The sequence below is a fragment of the Triticum dicoccoides genome, chromosome 5A (genome assembly GCF_002162155.2).
Source record: "Triticum dicoccoides isolate Atlit2015 ecotype Zavitan chromosome 5A, WEW_v2.0, whole genome shotgun sequence".
NCBI lineage: Eukaryota > Viridiplantae > Streptophyta > Magnoliopsida > Poales > Poaceae > Triticum > Triticum dicoccoides.
In genome coordinates, this window is record NC_041388.1 from 290939 (window position 1) to 298124 (window position 7186).

The window sequence follows — 7186 nt, forward strand, 5'->3', positions numbered from 1 at the left end:
CGTCGACGAGGGTGAGAAGGAGGATAAGCGGCAACACAAATATGATGCCTCGCAAAAATAAAGGAGATGGACCTATTGTGGTCTTGAGTGATGGTTGTTGAGTTAAGAGTGTGTGTTATGTATTCTCTCCCATTGCAACGCACGGGCTCTTTTGCTAGTATAGATTCAAAACAAGAAAAGCGCGGGGCACACATTGGCGACTCGAACAGCCGACCTTCTGGTTCCATCTTTTGCTCCTTTTCTTCTTCTTTTATCTTTTCCCTTTCTTCTTTTCACTTTTCACATTTTCCTTTTTCTTTTTACCTCTACCTAGTTCGATGAACTATTTTAAAATTCGTGAAATTTTTCTTCAAAATTTATGAACTTTTCTTCCAATTATATGAAATATTTTAAAATTTTGGTGTACTTTGTTTAAAAATTGATGAACATTTCATCAAATTCTGTGAACTTTTTTAAAAAAAAGTGTGAACCTTTTTTCAAGTTTGATGAACTTTCCTACAGTTTGAAGAATTTTTTTTCATTTTCGATGAACTCTTTTCAAAATTAATGAACTTTTATCAAACTCGGTGAACCTTTTTTTTCATATTTGATGAAGGTAGCGTGCCGAAAAATAACTTGTACCGTGTTGGTTCTAAGGACGATGTCAACACTCCATCGGCCACTTTGCATGTGCTTAGGGCGGTAAATTTATATCGGCCATTATTTTGTTTGAATCCTTGATGCAAACTTGGGTGAAACCTTTTCAACTTCGATGATAAAGTTCCATAGATATGTATCTCAAGGTCATCCTCCGAACCATATTGTTCACCCTTTTGTAGGACTTTGCAGATAATTAACAATAAACTTTCTCCAATCCTCACTTTTACCTGCATAAGAAAATATTAGTGGCCAAAGCAGTGGACTTCGTTTCGACCTTACCTATGTTGACGAGACTAAGAATCGGCTATTGATAGAAATGCAACACACCATGATTGACATAGTAGCCGGATGCTTGTTGTGCCAACTCTTTCGAATTGTCATGTCTAGAAATATGAACAATTTTAGAGCAACCCAAGGTAAATTTTGCATCTAGACATACCTCAAGATAAACTATAAGTGATTCATCAAAACATTGATAACCCTTGAATATTTGTTGCACTACTCATAATGAATCACCGAAAGCCTCAATATGTATAGCACCTTGTCTCGCTCTCTAATTGAGCTAAGGACGATGTTAGAATACTACACCGGCCATGTATTGACATACTCTTAGGACGATAGATAAATATCGGCCATTACCATAAGGTCCATGTAGAATTCACCCACCAAAGTATGTATAGCCAAAATAAACAAATGAAATAACAATTAAATATTTCGGCCCCTTTGTCTTAGCAACAAAAATGTAACTAACCAAATGTATAGTGATTTGGTAATACCCTCTCATGATATAGAAAATTATGTTGCATCCATGGATCAAAATAAATCCATGGAGGGTAATTGATCATACCTAGGGATGAATTCCATGTCAATGGCCTTAATGGCATGGTTGAAGAAAATGGATGTTGTGCTAACCAAAGATTTTGATGTTGTGATGCACGCCTTCGGCTTAATTGTTTGTTGCTTCCATCCTTCTCTTTCTTCACTTTTATACTTGTTGTAATAGAAGCATGCGCATCATTTTTGTTCGGAATTACCCTCTTGGGAACCCATGCCTTCTTCTTACTCAGCTCTTGTGCACTAAGATTTTATAATTCCTTCTTTTGCCAATACGATAAGCTGAGTGGGCATGTCGGCTGTGATTTTGTTTCAACCAATGGCAACTCGTTTTGGGCCTTGTGCACCCTCAACCTCTTTTATTCAGATTTGGCCCTCTGATTTTTATCAATTGATTGCTTCACTTCTTTGCCTTTTGTAGCCAATGTCAACACTTTAATTGGCTCTTTGCTATTTGAGATCAAATCTAAAGTAGCACACTTATGGCCATCTCTTTTCACGCGGTAAACTTGCTTTACAAGCTCTTTCTTCTTCCTTGAGCTCTGGACCGATTCCTTATGATTGAAACGGTCTTTAACATGTGATTGTTCAAATGTTGATCTTCTCGGAGCTGCATAATATTGGTGAGATGGTTTAAAATAAGATGAAGAATGTGCCCTTGTATCATACTGTCCAATGATGGATATGAATCTACATGAGCATAGGGAGGCATCCACGACATTGGCATCAGCGGCCCAAAATAAGGATATAAATATGTTTCATTAAAATTATCACTTTGCCAATACCGATCCTCATATTTGCGCCTTGGGGGTGATCTTGGTTTCTTTGCACGATTTGGCCGATAAGCATTCTTCTCTTCACTCTTCTTTTGATATTTATCCAAGAGTTCAGCGAAGGTGATTTTTGATCTCTTACACTTGCACTTATTTCGGCCTTTGTTTTCTTTTGGTTGCATTCATCGATCATTGGATTTCCTTGCTGCCGCCCAGTCCTTGGCATCTTCATTGTAGCTTCAATGGAATTCTCGCCCTCAAGATTATGTTCATTGTGCTCTTCAACTACTTGATTACTTGAAAGCTCGATCCCGTCACTTGTAGTTTTTACCTTCTCTTTAAATGGATCGGCTTGAAGCAGCTGATGCAAAAACCTTTTGCCATCAGGACCAATTGGAATAGACTCGTTATTGTTGGTGTCTCAACAAATTTTAATCGTCCTTTATCAATTGCCGATTTAACTATTTGACGAAACATGTTGCAATCCTCAAAATTATGCTTGGACGAATCATGCAACTTACAATACATTCGTCCCTGGACAGATGGCTCAACATGGTGATCAAGAATTCTAATATAATTATTTCTCACCAACAACTCAAATATTTGATCACACATGCTTGAATTGAAGGTAAACCTTTTATTTTCTAGCCGATCTTCTTGTGAGAACGGCTTTATAGGTAAGCTAACGAATGGTTCAGATTTCGAATCTCCCCATTTGGCCATGCATTTTCTTTTGCATTCTTTTTTCGATGTTATTGGATAAGATATTATACTAGCATTGGTTTTCTCAAAAGAATTTACTCTTGGCTTTAAATTTCTGAAATGAAAATAGTTAAAACATACATGTCTCAACTGAGACCAAGTGTAAGCCAAGTAAGAAATAAACAAAGCTGCCCACTTAGATAAAAGTTTTAAGTAAAGCAATAGGGATGACTTTGGCTGCAATAATAAGTCACTATCGGTCTTTATGAATGGCACAATAGGTTGATTGATATACTTTGTAACAATTTTGTTGCTAACAAGTAAATTACCCTTCATCATTGGTCTTTCAAAATTACTTATAAGATTTTTCCTAATAGATGCATCAACAATAAAGTTTTGACCAAATCTAAAAATAGGTAAATCACTTGGTAGACATACCTCTTCATACACGTTGGGAGACCATGTTGCACTTTTGAATAACTCTCCAATGCCTTGGCATCCTCTTTTTCTTTGATAGATTTGGTACACATACTATTTGATTCGGCTTTTTCAATAACCGAATTTTCTTTGTTACCTGAATCAATACTTTTCTCTTTTTGAGTCTGCAAGGCTTCTCGCTCTTGTCTTATTTTAGCCCACATCTCAGTTTGGCGAGCTTTAAACTTTTTCATCTCAATTTGCATCCACTCCTCATGAGATTGCCCACCAATGCTTTGAGACTCTTTTGGTAATGAGGTGCCAAAACTTTGCAATTGTGTAGGGGGTACATTGGTTGCTACAGAACTAGGCGAATGCATCATTTGCACAACTCTTGCTTTTACAGCAGCAAAGTCATGAGGCTTCCTGCCATCTATTAGTTCCTGGCGAATAGCGTTGCACAAATCCCAAGAGAATGTAAGCTTTTTCTCAATTACCCAATCTGGATATGGTTGCCCCCCGATGCTCTTAGACTCTTTCGACAATGAGATGTTGCCAAAATTATGTAATTGTGTAGGGGGAACATGATATGCCACGGTAATAGGTGAAGGCATTTGTGCTCCTGCAGAAGTTTCACTTATTCGTCCATGATCGTGAAGGTGCGGGGCCGAATTATGGACATCAACAACTGCGTATGGTGCCAAAAAATTAGTATCATGAGGTTTAGCATATGATGTTTGAGGGTAATTGGCCAAATAACTAGTAGTAGCATGGCCAATTCCCCTATCCACCGGCATGTTTGGATTAAGATGTTGCAAGTTAGTTGCCGATGAATAAAAAGTTGAAACACTTTGTTGCATACTATTGGAAGTTCCAACATGGGGTGTCTCAACTTGATTAACCGAACTCATCATGTTGTTCATCGGCATATAGATTTGTGGGGTCGCCGATGCATGGGAGTTGGGATACATATGTTGCATGTTGCTAAAATTATATGAAGTAGAAGCATGAAGGTTTTGTTGCATCGGCTCTTGCACATAATTAGATGCATGATTGATAAAGCTAGGGCTAGCCGATACATTATGCTCATTAGATGATCTAGCAACAACTATGCATTATTTGCATCTACATATGTGAATTGAGTATTCATATTACCTTCGTAGATTGCAAACCCTAGATGACGATCTCTTCATAGCAAGAACAGACCGGAGACCGTTCAAAGCTTCGTCCCTAGCGGAGTCGCCAAAAAGTGTGTTCGCACATGAACACGTCACCGTGTACCCTCGACGCCGGGGGTGATGCACCGCAGCTCACGCCGAAGGAGACCCGTCGGAAGCGCGGTACGCAAGACAATCCGGCTGGTGCTTTTGAGGACCCGAAACCCCACGCGCCCGGGAGGGACCCCGTCAGGATTCGCGGCGGCTATGGGCTTCCCTAGGTCGGTTCACCCGCCCCTAGAGCCTCGAGGATTGCTTCCCTGCAACACGAAGAACACACGAAGAACGAGAGAGAAATAACGCGGAATGTAAAACTAGGGTAAAAAGTAGATGCGTTTTGCGATTGTGTGTTGTTCAATCGGCCGTCACCTCTCGTCTATATAAGAGGCGGATGGACTTCCCGTACAAGAAAAGGACTGGCCTCGTCGTCCAAATCATCAAAATATAGCCAAATTCGGACTTTTCACGACTTTCGGCCCGGATGTCCGGCTCTAGGCCCGGATGATTCGGCCTAGCCCAGTTTTCTGACAGCAGCTTACTGTTTTGTCTCTAGAATCCACATATGATCTCGGATTTGGACTTTTATATATCAAAATCAACTGCCTCGACGAGACTCACAACTTTCATGTTGAACACTTTTCGATCTGAGGCCACTTTGAGGGTTTTTTGGGCCGTTTTCTAAAGTCTGCAGCAGAAAAACTTGTCCGGACGTCCGGACGATTGCCCAGATTGTCCGGCCTTTACCTGGATCATCCGGGACTTTACCCAGATCATTCGGCTTCAACTTTTAGCTTCTGTTGTTTGGGTCAATTTTTTTCCCCCGGCCGGATGATCTGGACCCCGGCGCGGATGATCCGGCCATATAGTGCTGCAGCACGTAGTTTTGACTGTAACTTTGGCATACGACCTTGGATTAAGATGATCTTTATATCAAAATCGTCCATTTCGACGAGATGAAGAACTTTCATGGAGAAACTTTTTCCATCTGAGGCCGTCTTAATAAGGTTACATACCATTTTCTAATCTGATGTCAACACAGGTAACTCCAAAATTGCCATATCTTTTGCACTTGAGCTCCGTTTTGGTCCATCTTCATATTTATTTCGATCATCTTGAAGAGGGTCATCAAATGGTGACATGAACTCAAAATTTTAACCTCGTCCCATTATAGACTCAAGTCACTCTTTGCGATCATGCCATTTTTGTGCGTCAACACTATGCCTCATAAGGATGGTCGTCGACAAGATAGCACGCGTTTCAGTGGTTTTCCCTGGCATTAGTGGAGGCTTCTGATTTCCCATTTGTTGTGTTTTGTGCGTGTATGGTGTTGTTTCCATTAACAGTATCAAATGGAAGCGGGATGAGCCCCAGTTCGAAAGAAAAGAAAAACATGTTTCTCTTGTTCAGATGTATTGCAAAATGGAGCAACCGATTAACACATTCTGAAAATCCAAGACAACGTATGTAGATAGTGCATAACCGAATGTGTAATGAACTAGAAAATCATCATGTTGTGGGCATAGGCAATTTGTTCCCCCTAAATCACCTGAGGTTCAAATGTCAAAACTGAAAATACTCCCTAATGAAACTTCAAAGGTGAAGATATTCCCTGACGGGATGTGTGTGCCAGGTTCTCTCGTCCTTTAGCAGAACCGAAAATATTCCCGGATGAAAGTGAGGTGCCAGGAAAATATTCCTGCACGAGTTCTCAAAAGAACGCTTCGCTTTCTTCTTCCTCTGATCAGTTTATGCTAGAGTGAGGTGACAGAGAGGGAGAGGTAGACTCGAGGAAGAGCTAGGGCAAGGTTTTGCCCCAACAGATTTCCTCTGTGATCCTACACAGGGTCGTCTAGGCCGACCACAAACTAAAGGGCACTTTCTTGATCCAACTCCTTCCGCTGGTCTTGAGCTGGTCGAAGGCATCAGTCTTGAGATTCTGAAATGCTGCGGTTTGAGGTTCAAACGACTGCATCATTTCATTCATTTGTTTGCCTATTGCGTCAGGTATAGACGTTGATGTTTGGGCACCTTTGCTACTCCGTCAGAGTCTCGCTAGTTTTTTTACCTCATAAGGATGCTTTTCGACATGATAGCACCCGTTTCAGTGGGTTTCTCCTGTTATTAGTGGAGGCTTTTTTTCTAGACATCGCATGAATGTGTGTATCATGTGTTAAAGGAGGAGGGAAACGACCCCATCCACAATTTTCTTACAAGATGGTTACATGCAAGAACTCCACATCCACACGGCTGAAAATGCTAACTACGTACTCGCTTGTACCCACCTTGCTAGCCCTCCTAGAAAGGTGTAAAAATCATCTTTTAGTAGGCCCGCGTGTGGAGGCTTCTGATTTACCATTTTGTTGCATTTTGTGCGCTTATGATGTTGTTTCCATTAACAGCATCAAATGGAACCTGGATGAGCCCTGCGGGAAACGTCGTACCCTAGCTCTGGGCGACGCTTGCATGTTATATAACCAGGGGCGCCACTCCTTGGATAGCATACAAGTTGTTGGGATTACAGACTTGGGAAGGAAGGAAGAGATATCTAGGAGAATATAAACTACCTATCTCTATCCCTATCTGTAGTCTTCGGTTACAAGGAGT